This window comes from Mesitornis unicolor, unplaced genomic scaffold (assembly GCF_000695765.1).
Source record: "Mesitornis unicolor isolate BGI_N332 unplaced genomic scaffold, ASM69576v1 scaffold11314, whole genome shotgun sequence".
NCBI lineage: Eukaryota > Metazoa > Chordata > Aves > Mesitornithiformes > Mesitornithidae > Mesitornis > Mesitornis unicolor.
In genome coordinates, this window is record NW_010180805.1 from 82,672 (window position 1) to 96,473 (window position 13,802).

Genomic DNA, 13,802 nt, shown 5'->3' on the forward strand with positions numbered 1-13,802 from the left:
TTACATATTGATATTAGCAAGTATCTGTATGTAGTGCAATCAGTCAGTGGAAAATGAGTGAAATGTGAACTAATGAGAGCTAATTGTCTCATATAATAGCAAGGACACAGAATTCTATCAATTAAATTAGTCTGAGTTGAAACAACTATCAGTGTAATAATGTTGATAATATCAACCAAATTAGATGTAATGAAATAAATGGTATGCTAAAGATCAAGGGTACCCATCGGCTTCGACCCCCACCTCCTGCTAACTAGTGAGAGAGCCTCATGACTTTGGGCTCAGTTTGCTCCAAGTTCTGTCCAATGCACAGCCTGAAACACATGGTCCTGTGCTCAGGGTACAGGTACCGAGGGCTTTTTTTTTAATTCTCGTAATTTGCATCTGGCAAACAGGGGGAGCCCTCTGGAAGGGTGAGGCAGTGAACAACAAATAGAGATATGACATTAAAGACTGTTGTTTCGTTCAGCACAGCTGTTGGTGAAACCAGGAGATGTGGTGGGTGAGAAATGCTGGCTTGCCAGGTGTTGAGGCCCTTGTTTTTCCCTTTGGGAAAACAGGTCCCAGACCCTAAATCCGCATAGGGACTGAGTAGTGAGGGCTAGGGTTTCAGAGATGGTGAGCATACAGCAGCTCCCACTGAGGCCTAGGGAAGCATTCGGATCTGCCTTTCAGCCCTGGTATTTAGGAGTTCAAAAGGACCTAGGAGCCTAACTGCACACACTTCTGAGGTTCCAGGCTCTGAAATTTCTGCTTGCACTGTGTGTTGCTCTGTTTCACTTCCTCACTGACAGTCTTGCTAATCCTGTGATCTCTTTGGTCAAGAGGTGACCATTAAAAGACCAAGTAAATCTATCAGTCACTCCTGCAACAGGGCTTGGGATTATTAACAATATGAATTCTCAAAAGGAATAGAGAACTTTGATTTGAGTTTATGAAATGAGGCAGAAAGGCATTTAATTGATTTTAACAGTCCTAATTACCTGATCACTGCAAATCCCTTCGCAGTTAGCAACCTAGAAATGTAACCTGATAAAATAAAAACCAACCAAGGCCAGAAATTGAATGCTCAATGGACAGTGACATTTCTGAGTTTAAGATAAAGACCAGACCATCAGTTTTTGACTCACGTAAAATTAGTTTCAAATTTTTAAGCAAAGTCACAGCTCCTGGACACTCTCAGAAATATGTGAAACAACTTGATATCCAGATTGAGTATAAGCACTGTGAAAAACCCAAATTAACTTTATGATGCACTGAAAAATGTTCAGTATTTCTACTACAAGGCTCTTGGACCATGCTATCATGCAAGTATTTGAGCTGGTGAGATCTCGTAAAAAGTGACTCATGCTTAGAGAGCAGATATAGATATATAGGACTATAGAAGCAAGTGACCTGGTAAATTTACAGGTTGGACAAAATAAGAGAGAGCAAATGTATGCAAGTTGTGAAGCAAAGAAAGGAGAAATAATGATAAGAAGGTCTGTGTAGCCAGACTTATGACAGCCTTTTTTCTGGTATATATAGTAAAAATTGATAGCTAGCACTGATGCAGTGCTCCCTTTGCCAACCTCCATTCCTCCCTAGAGCTACTCACAATCTAGGATGGCAGAAACACAGAAGGAAGTCAGGGCCACACAGGCCATCAGTTCTACCAGGGAGGTGATGCCTGCTAATCTGAAAGTACGCCTTAGGAAAGCACAGTAGAGAGAATACCCCTGCAAAAACTGCAAAATTTGACTGACGACTGTCATATTGATCTTGTTGAAAATCTGCAACTGTGTATGAATGTTTAAAAATTGGCCATACAACTGGATGAAGGGAATTTTTATATCCATATCAAAGAAAGTGGTCATAAGAGTGTTAAAAGTGAGCCATCTCAGTGATATCCCTTTCAAGTAAAATTAATCTCCTTGCATTACAGGATCACAGGAATAAAATGCTGGAAATACCACCATGGTACAGACAGCTTGTGACAGAGAAGAGTAAGGCACCTAATTCAACCACAGTGCTGAAGTCACATCACTGAAAAAACGTGACCACCCACTAACTGCATACTTTATTTACTAATTAGAGAGCGTTTGACACTTTTCTACCTCAACGCTTAGGGGGATGTTGACAGATGTTGAGATTCAACAGCATATTACTGAACTCACCACAGACCTCTACTGTCAATATCAAATCACAATGTGAAGAACAACAGGTGAAATGAATAATTTCCATTGGGTTGGACATAAAAAAATGGCCACAAAGATACCAATCTGACTAGAGAAGTACATGGAAGCTCTGCTACATCATCACCACAGGTCAGGCATGAATACGCAGATGTACTTACTGAAGTTATAATAATCAATGAGTGAACAAATTTGTTAGCTAGTTCTCTTAATACATAAGGATAAATGAAATATTTAATGTAGAGTCTTACATGGGGTTACCAATGGTGATTTTTAGTTGACCTTCCTGTTCCTTATTGTTTCTTCTGCTTTTCATTTAGCAAGACTATTATCTCACCCATTTTTGAGTTGCCTTTAATTTTAACCCCCCTCATCCATTAATGGACTTTCTCTTTCATATTTACTTCCCTAGCCGTAAAAGGCTTTTTAATCCTTCCGAGTCTCTTTTAATTAATTCTGAGCTTGATTGTAATGCTACACTCTGGCCTGGGTAAGCAGCTACATTGCCCCAGGAGCAGGCCAGAGAATTAAGTAGGACTTGGAGCTCTGGTCTCGCCTTGCACTCTGCTCTCAAAGACAGGGCTGGGTTGTGGCTGCATGACTTCCAGTCTAACCAGTAACTCTGGCCAGCAAGCCAGAGGGAGAAGTATTTTGCAGATATAGTGACTTCTTTCCCTGTTGATCTGCGTGCAGGTGATGGGTCCTGCTCCCTGCCAACCCTTTTCCTGCACGAGAGAGCAACATGCAGCAGGTAATGTAATATTTTGCTGTCTCTGTTAGTCTCAGCTTTAATTTTTCATAGCTTTGATCTATGGCCAGCAGGAACACAGGTACCGTCAAAATGTCACAGTCAGGCAGCTTGGGTGGGAGACAGCATCATGTCCTGGTGCATTGTCAGCAGAGTAACGCCTAGGACAGTTCACCCTTCTGCTTTCTGGCTCCCCATGTCAGCTTCCTTTAATTAAGTCTGAATGTCTGGATGCTTTAGACTGGTTTGCTAAGGAAATGGCCCTTCTGGGATTTTACTGCATGTGTGTGTGTACATGTCTGTCTGCCTATCTTATTTCCTTGCTCCCTTTCTCTCCTTCCGCCTCCTCTACAACTTTTCAGCTATTTTCCAAATCAAATCACACAGGAATAGAGAATTCAAAGATGTTATGGACACAGGTGGTCAGGCAAGGAAAAGAATTCCTGGGAATGCCATCTCTGAGAAAAATGCTGCAGCCTGTGCTCAGCCTCTCTTAGGCACAAGAGAATTGGTAAAATTTTACCTCCCATATGGATTCTCTGGTATCTAATCAAGGAAAACTTCTGGTTGAAACATTTTGCAAGGCTGGGCCACCAGTAAGGGCTTGTGCATCTGCCTTCTCTAATGGCCAGTAAGCTCATGCTCTAAGTTAAAATAACTCAGTCAAAAGAGCAGTTGGCCATAACACAAAAATCCATTGGCTTCACTTGTTTAGTTTCACTGTGTGCTAAGCAGTGGCTTTGTTCTCCACTTCTTTTACATCAGCAATACTTCACAAAGCCAGTGTTTAAGATTCACTTTCCTCCTCCCCATTTTCTTTTTCACAGGAGTTATCAGTCAAACTTAATATTCTCCCTTTTTAAGGACTCCCTTGCCATCTTTAGTATGTTTGTTTCCAAAAAATCATATAGCCGTTAATTTATGTCTTACTGTTTTGCTTTCAGGTAGCTTCTGATTGCTGTTTCTTTATTTTTCTCTAAGAATTAACACGGTTTATTGTTCTGAGTAATAAAGTTTGTAACTTGAGAACCTCCTTAATACACGTGCGGTTGTATTTGTTATCCAACAGAGAGATGGGAGGTCAGGATTTCTCCATAATGGTTTTTACAGGCTAGAGAAATAATTATCCTTCCTTGGCTCTGTGTGCTTTGTAGTCAGAGCTGTTCTTCCCTCCAGGTTTGCTCAGTGTGTGTCATTCCCCACACTCAGTGAGGCAGGAGGGTTGCCATATGTGGCCAGTACTCTGCCGTGTAAAAAATCCAGCCTGTTGCACTGTATTGCCATAAAATCCTGAAGTGTTGTCCACATAACCACGTGCAACTTGCAGGGGAAAACCAGTGGGAGTAGTTAATCTGTAGGAGGAAAGGGAAGAAACCAGTTGGGTATTTTCTCCATAGTTATTACCAATAAAAAACGATGGTATGAAAATGTGTCAGAATATTGGTGTGATACGTGGAAATGTAGGATAAAAAACATTCTAGATAATCTTTACTTGGTTATTTCTACTTTTCTGCCTTTAGCTTTCTGTCACTATCAGTCCTGAACACTCTTGTGAAACAAACAGCAGTTATGAACATGATGAATTTAATGACCTTAAAAATATGCTGTTTTCCACAACTATAACTGCTTTCAAGTAACCTTCACATTTGGCTGCTGCTATGTTTTATCATGTATATTGTAGCTCTTTTTTTTCTCCCTTTGCTTTTGTATTGCTTTAAAAAGACAACAGAACATGCTGTGAGTTAATGTTTCACTTGTAAAAGGTTATGGATTAAGCTCAGCTGGTTTCTCAGGCTGACACAGGGTTCATGATTAGAAGAATGAAAACAAACATGAATTGAAAATGTCACTAACCTTTATTGGGCCCTGAAAATCCCTGAGCCCGCATGACAGGAGGCTTTCCTGTTTTCAACAGGATAAAGAAGATTGAAACAAAACAGCACGGATCTTGGCTATTTACATCTTTTAATGAATGCTCTTCACGTTTGGGTCCCTTTGTCAATCTCCCAGTTTTCAAGGGTTTAGCTGTGAAAAGTGCGGATGGTATCACATACTCTTATAAACCATGGAGTAGACATCTGTCTAGGATGCTTTTTCCTCCAAATTATGCTTAGTGTAAAGGACCATGTTTTAAGCTTCATTTATGACTATGCATGTATAAGGTAGCCAATTATCCAGTCTGAGTGTTCAATAGCAGAAAGGCTGAATAAAACCGACTTTAAGTAAACCAACCAATTTTATTTTATTAACTTAAATCGGAGAAAACATTTTTATAAAGTCTAGATGACAGTGTTGACCTTTAAAATGATTTAACGAAAAAAACCCCTACTCTTTCACTTAAACAACGATCAATTTTCACTCTAGCTGTTGTGGAAGAACAAGCCCTCTCTCAGCAAAGGCAGGAGGAACTCAAAGCCAAATCAAATTGGCCAGAGTGGAAACCAAAACTGCTACTGATCTGAGATAATTTATTTTATCAAGAGAACAGGTTCAGCCCCAATACCATAGACCTACAAACTGAGGGAGACTGTTGCGCCGTATGACTGCGCTTCCTTGGCACTAACTCTTCCCATGCATTAGGGAAAAATTAAGCATCGCACTTGGCCTTACAGACTCAGACACTCCCTGCTTCCTTATTACCTTACACTGCCCAGCTGATTTTTCCCCAGTCAAATTACTAAAAACATAAAAGTATTATCAAATGTTTTTTCATCTAAGCTCTGAAGAAACAAGGTGTACCTTTTTCTTAGTTTCAAAATTTTTAGTTGCATGTTTTAGTAACAGCTGTGCCATTGCTTCACTGATTTCATAGGTAACCTGAGAAAATGCTTTATGGAGGAAGAGCACCGGGGGATCCTGCAACCAAATGTATTTCCTTCTCCTGATCTATAAATGTCTGGTGGATATGGAATTTTTGCCTCACAAAATCACATTTACCTTTTTCACAAAGTGAAGTGAGGCAATAGAGACCCACACTTAGTACATAATTATTTAACATATCCTACTATTTCATGGTGCAACTGTGACCTGTAACTGAGATTTAATGAAGTGCTTTGGCAGAGAATTAATATTAGGGGGAACATAAACCTGCAATTTTTTAGTCTCACTTCATCCAATTATAGTTTGTTCTTACATTACATAATCTATTTTACAGTTTTTGGTGTAGGAGCAAAGTGAGATCTTACAATATTTTAATGAGGACTAGGTTTTTTATCTCTAGGTATTTTAGAATTTTGCAAATATGAGGAATTTCATATTTGATAAAATTTCCCAAGGTTTCTTAATGATATAATACCCTAAACCACAGCTTCAAAATCAGCTGAGACTTCAATCTCTAAAGGTATGTGGACATGTGAGTTCTATTTATTGAAAGTGATAAACAAGATTAATTGAATTAACTGAAAATTAAATAAACGGCTGCTAGGTGCTCAAAGCCGAGAGTGTTTCCTTCTTAAACAGTTGGGCTTAGGTTGATAAAGAAGGCTTTACAAGACAGCAGCCAGCTTCAAGATGTCTTGCCACACAGTGAATTCACATCTACCATCCCATGCAAAGTGGATGGAGAATGTAGAAAGCACAGTGGAGAGCTACCCAAATTACCCATGGAAGAGATACCAAGGAGTATTAGGAACATGACTACATAACTCATACTGTCAGGTGAGTATCACACCTTGCCATTTACTGAACTATCTGTCTGTTGCCTCTCCAAAGTCAGTTTGGAGAGAAGTGTGAGTCTTCTCTGCAACCCTGTAAATGTGTGAGTGAAGGGTAAGACATGCCTCTGATGTGCTTCTACAAAACAGGACAGCTTGACGTAGCTTGATGGTTAAGATGCTCACATGGAGAACAGAAGGTTAAGTGAGATTTTGATCCTGCATCCCAAGGAAACACTTCTGATGCTACTACTGATTGTGCTGAGAAGGGCTGGAATTAGGGGATAGATGGCTTCTCCTCCTGGTTGTGATGTGTCTGAGGTTAGACATCCTCAGGATATATCTGACACGTTGGCTCCTGAAGATAAGGCAGGTGGCAGAAAGCCGTGTCTGAGGCTGTCAGTGGGTTTAGATGTGAGATAGACACCAAATCACCAAGTGCTTTCAGGACTCAAGCACTTTTGCTCATTCCTTGTACAGAAACTTAGTCTCCTAGGAGATATCTCTTGTGGAAACTTGTGGAAGTTTTGAGGGTCTGAATTTTTGGTTTTGGTGCCTAAAGTGGTATTAAGATGCTTCCATTCTCCTCTTGAATCTAATTCACAGTGGTAACTTTTTAAAAGATATGTAGTGCATGAAAGTACACGTAAGTGCTTTATTTTGATTTGTCAAAGGTACACGGGCAATTTGCTCTATTTTGGTACTGTTTATCTGGGGGACATAGGGACTTTCAATAGAAATAAGTTAGAATTGGACTCTTGGGCTCTTCAATACCCTTATTTATCTATTTATCTGCCTTAGTATATGTTTAGGCACTGAATACATTTGTGAAATTAGCCATAACAGCCCAATGGGCAAGGGCTTCAAAGGCACTTATGTATGTTTGGAAATGTTTCTTATGGCATTTTACTGCTGCATTATCTCTTCTGTGGTAATAGAACATGTAGGGAGGGGAAAAAAAGTAAGTGCTAGCTTTTTCATTTTGTCTCAAGCTACAATAGTTAAAATCCCTTGTTATTTCTCTGGGGGAAAAAAAAGAAGAAAAAGAACCATGCTGAGAGCATTTGGAGCAATGTAACAATGTTTAGTTTAATTTGGTAAGCTCCTGAGAGCCATTTTACTTAATATATGGTGCTATATAATGTCTTGGCTTAGTTTGGACTCTGTGAGAATGAAGCATGAATTCAGGCATAATTCAGTGACCGTTGGCTTTAGTTTTGAAAATACATGGGCACACCTGATTTATAATAAAAGTGAGGAGCTAGTGACACTTGGCACGTGGAAATTACTGTTTAGCTCAGTGCCAGTTTCTGCTAAACTCTCCCAATGTACTTTTGTGTTGGCCCAAGTACTTTTAACTGTTCAAGCAGAAAGGTTCCCTTCAGCACAGAACTAAGCCAGCTGTTTAAAGAGTGGGTTTTTTACCCCTAATAAAACTTTGCAGCACTTTTATGTGAATTTAGTGTTTGTGAAAGGCCCTCCACTGACAGCCCAGAGAACAGAGGCCCTAAGTTCATTCACAGACCATGCGCAGTGAATAGGGGTGGTAGCGGTGCTCCTGCTTTGACAAACTCGCATGTGTTCTTCACAGCCCAAACATGATCACCCACAGTGGATAAAAGACTGATTTGGTCTCTGCTCTTCAGTCATTTGATTTTTGTCCGATACTGTCACAGGGTTGCAGTCTGATTCCAGCTGTGGAGAGGTCTAATTAGCAGTGTGGACACTTGCACATTACCCTCTTCTTCACAAGGTGTACCATGTAGTCTTTTTTTACTGTGGTACAGAAATAAGCTGGATTTGTACCAACAACTTGTAGTGAATGAAACATCTTTCATTTAATATTCCAACTCTGTAGCTCAGCTGAAATGTGATGATTAAAACAAAGGAGATGTTCTTACATACTAGAACTCAAGTACACATACTTATGTAGGCATCACTAACACTAGTTCTGACAAAAAGCATAGAGGTAAATGTATATTAAAATGTGTAAATTGGTATGCACTTCAGAAGATACATACAGTGTATTCAAAGACTATAACTCAAGCTAGCAAAGATGTTAGAGACAAGTAGCCCTATCAGGATTCGTTGGACTACACATATACTGAAGCTTTGCATTTGACATATGTACCCGCTTTGCATTAGTGGGGCAGGCTGTCCCATTGAAGTCCCATACTGAGCTGAGGAGGTCTCCTCACTTTTGCCTAAAATGAGGAGGATGTCTGCTCATGGAGCAGCCCAGCGCTGGCAGCAATGCCCAGAAAGCAGGGGGACAAAGTCACTGCCACCACCATTGGTGTCGGAGGTAGTGGGGGACCTAGCACACCCAGGAAAGGGGCTCAAACATCTCAAGCAGTCTTAGGCAGGAAAATCAGTCTACAGGTGGTTCAGCAAAGGCATGTTACATTCAGGTTTAAGAAGCAGCACAGCTCTGAGTATCCTCAATACTTTTTTACATATATCTTGAAAGTTTCAGCGTTGAGAATAAATGCAAATTACGTCTGAGTTTCCTGGGCTGCTCTTAGGAAGATAAGAGGAGAAATTCTGCCATTTTAGGCTTTGTTCAGTCTTCTCTTTGAGCATTTTTGAAAGCACACAAATTATGGTCTGCGAAAGAGTTATGGTGCAGTAATTACTGTTTTCACTGGGGCTTTAAAACGCAGGAGGAACTAAGCGCTTAGGAATGGAAAATGCACTTCTCCCAGTGTGAAATGGGCGTTCACCAGAGCTTGCAGGAATACTTTCCAAGGGGGGGTAAAGTTAATATAGAAAAAAGTCTTGTTATTTTAGAGAGTAATATAAAGATGACTGGTTTTCTTGAAAATTTGTCTCACAGTGATCTGAGATTAAATGTCCCACTTTATATTTCACTGATGATTGAGTTCTGAGGGACCAGTGTCGTCATTGCTAATTTCTCTTAAAGAATAATTTAAAACTATTAAACCTCAATTAATCTGAGGCTGAGTTCAGTACAGGTGACTGTTCAGGATTAAATGCAACAATTCAAAGAAAAAAGCTTATCTCGCAACAGTGTTGTATTTTGTGATGATGTTATTTCAAAGTGTTTAAAATATGTCTTATGATTTCCTCCAATATTTCCTCTGTGCTTTGTACTTCTTAAAGACCTACTGGAATCTTGTATTAATTTTTATGCTTCATTTTTTACTGTGTTCAGTTCTGGGCCCCTCACTATAAGAAAGATGTTGAGATTCTGGAGCAGGTTCAGAGAAGAGCCACAAGGATGGTGAGGGCTCTGGAGAACAAGCCTTATGAGGAGCGGCTGAGGGAACTGGGGTTGTTTAGCCTGGAGAAGAGAAGGCTGAGGGGAGACCTCATCACCACCTACAACTACCTCAAGGGAGGTTGTAGAGAGGTGGGTGCTGGTCTTTTCTCCCAGGTGATGGAGGATAGAACAAGGGGAAACGGCACCAAGCTGGGCCAAGGGAGGTTCAGGTTAGAGACAAGGAGGAAGTTCTTTACTGAGAGGGTCGTCAGAGGCTGGAACAGGCTGCCCAGGGAGGTGGTGGAGTCACCATCCCTGGATGTGTTTAAAGAGCGGGTAGACGAGGTACTTAGGGATATGGTTTAGGGGGTAGACAGGAGCGGTTGGACATGATGATCTCGGAGGTCTTTTCCAACCGAGCGATTCTGTGATTCTGTGTGATTCTGTGATTCTGTGATTTTGCATATATTGAGAAATGGGAAGCAGAAGAGTTGGACAGAATTAATGTTATGTGTTTCACCCATCTGTCCACTGAAATCCCACCTATAAAGCATTCTTCTTCGTAGCATTGAAATCTCGACAAGTTTCCAGGCTGCAGCTTGTCCCAGACAAGCTTATTTCATTGCATTTCATTTCATGCTTCCCTCCAGATGCTTTGTACACAGCATTCCTATATGTTTTCTTCACTTGCCAGTGAAGTTAAGATATTTCAAGTAATTCTGTCCGTGATCCACAGCAGGATTATTGCAGATTGATACGTGACAGTATCTTGGATCCCCAATGTAACAACTTCCTTAGGATATCAACCTGCATATACACATGGTACTGGGAGGCTAATTGTATTTGGCTTAACAATGCTAATTTAATGAAACAGGCTTATTATCTAGCCCATAATTTACAGCCTGAGTTTAATGAGACCTTTTAGCCTTTTATTTCTCTTTTCTCTTTTGCTGTTCTCTCTCTCCTGTCTCTCCTTCTACCTTGCTTCCTCATTTCATTTCTCCTTCTTTCTCTTTCTATCATCCCCTCACCCATGCCCTCTCTGTCTCCCCCGAAAACATGGGTTAGTAGCAAGAGCCTGAGCTACTGTCATCAATACAGTTTGAAAGGTGAGCATATGCAGATAACACTTCTTTAGAGCTGTGTGGTATCACCAGTGGCTTTTGAGGCCTCTGTGGTGTGTAATGCCCTTGGGATGTTATCACTGAAATGACAGAGAACTGCCATAAATCTGGACCACCTAAAAATAGAGCAGCTACTCAGTGACTAAGCACTCACTGTGCTTTGCTCCCTATAAGGTGGGATACTTATGCCCATTTGGGACAGAAAAAAGTCCCTGTGCACTACTTACCAGCCTCAAAATAGAGCCCATGCTGCACGTAAGTGGCTCCAAAGACTTATTCTGGCCCTGTGTGCTAGAAGGAGTGTTGTGCAGCACGTGTGCCTCCTGATGAGGAGTGCAGTCATCTGACGCGAAATGACAAGGGAGCAAACCAAACACAGGAAGGTCTTTGCTTGCTGCAACAGCTGCTCCCGCTGCTAATTGATGCTGTGTATCTGTGGCATCATCCCAGTGACTATTTTAGGTTGTTTCCAGCTGTGAAGGTTTTTGTCTCACAGCTAGTGGTATCTCTGCAGCTGGCAGAGCGAGGTAAAAATAAATGCAACTAATTCAGCAAAGCGATGAGAAAAATGTACAGAGAAATGTAAAAATAATATAAGCCAAGGTTATTTGTGTGGAGAAAGGCTGATTTGGCATGGAAAACTGTTGGTCACCTGCCTGTGACTGCCAAGAAAAGGGAAATATTTTAATGCGACTCTTGGGCTTATGAGATGTGTTGGACCAAGCTCTGATGGCACTATTGACAGTTCCTTTACAATGTCCTATACATATGTTTAAGTATTTACTGTGAAGGAGGAATTTTGAAGAATGGTAATATACTTATTAACTTATAATTTTTCATAAAGTCCTTGCCTGAGCAATACTTAAGCAACTACTGATAGAGGGCTTTTTGTTCCGCTTTTAGTTTGGATATTTCTCTTTCAGAAACTAAACTTGTACCATCAAACTAATTTTTCCTGTCTCCCCACATCTCTTCCATAATAATAATACCCATGTTAACCCTGCATTAAACTGCTACCAGCATTAGGGGTGGCTGCACAGAGATTAGGTAGCACTATCCGCACTGAGACCCTAAGCATGAGCTTCCCTTATCTGCAAGGGAAAACAAAAAGAACTGGTTTTATTCTGCAATTTAATATATCACCTGTTTGAATCCAGCTTGTATGCAGGCAATTCTGGAGGGAAAAGATCAAAGTGGCTTTCCTATTAATCATTCATAATATTTATAGTGTCTGGTTATTGTACTTACCTTGACTTTGGAAAATTGTCATGAAAAGAGAAAATTTGAGGCACAAATAACCTACTACTTGGGTACTGTGTTTATGTATTTTTAAGTATCTTAACTGTTGGCCAAAACAGCTATAAATATGTGTAACCAAAATTATTTTAGACTTCATTAAACACTTTAATGTATGTAATTCTGGCTATTTGCCTTGAATGTTAGTGATAAGAGACATAAATACTTTAAAAGATTTTCTAACAGTATCTGTCCTGGTTTAGGTCTCAGTAAAATCTAGGGGGGTTTCCTCTTTAAAATACAATTTGATCTATTTTATTGTGGTAAGTTTTTTCAGAGGTATTTGTATCTATTTTAAATCCTTGTAGTTGGCTACAGTTTCGTGAAAAATGTAAGTCATGCTTTTGCCGATGTCAAAACCATTTCATTAACTTAGGAAATTAATTTTAGGTTTTCATAAGGAAAATTTTGACTACAATATGGAGAAAATGCTTTTAATTCTCTGTTGATGATCTGTTTTTCCCTCCTTTGCTTCCATGTGTCTAAATGTTTATTTTTACTGTTATGCCTCAGTTTTGGACACACTATAAGCTGTGCATTGGTACTGTGGGTGGGGAGCCTGCTAGAACAGAGCCACATTTTAGCCCAGAAATACTGACCTCTGCTCATTTTAAATAAGTAATACATTTATTTCTGCTTGAACTTAGGAAACTGGCATTCATGAGTCAGTCACATTACCTTGAATGCAAATATATGCTACTTATAAGTAGCAAGGCATGAACTAACAGAAAGTTAAATAAATAAACCTTGCTTGCCTTTATCAAACTGGCCTTGTTAAACTATTCTGTTTACAATATCATTACGTGTTTTCTTAATACATTCTGATCTGTTCTGTTTCGTAAGGAGAAACGGTACCTAGAAACACAGAAACAAACATTGCAACAGAAATGAAACAAGTTCCTAAAATAATATTTGGTTAATCTACAGTTACAGAGCAGTCGCTACTTTGTCTCTTTGTTTCAGGATATCCATTTCTTGGTTTCCTGTAAGACTCTATACTACACTGGTGTAGAGCTATATTTATATTGTTACATGTCAGTAGAAAATGATATGACGCCATATATCTTTATATCTATCTATATGAGGTGCAAATCTGGGCAGATTGTCCATCATCACCATATTTGGTGAATTTTAGTATAAAATAAAATATTTAAAAGTTGCTAGAAATCAGTGAGTTTAATATTTTGCCGCAATGTCTGCTCTGAAATAGTATTGAGTAGGAGGGAAATTTGTCACAATTCATTCAAAAGGAACATTTTAATGCCATCATTTAGGAACAGCTCAATTATAGATATGTGAATAAATAAGTAGAAGCTTTATATCAACTCTTATCTCACACTGAAATATCTTCAGTTAAAGAAAAATCCATTTTAGTTTTACAGAAAAGAATGGGTGACGCTCACTATGAATAGATTTACATTGAATGAGTCCTATACTGGTAAATGGAACTTTATTTCTTGGGACAAGTGTGTGCAGTAGTTAAGTTTTCAAAGACATCTATTAAAATTACTTATGTTGCTTTAAAATTGTAATTTTTTCAGTGCATCTTTCAAAATGTGTTCATTTTTTAAAAATCTGAACAAC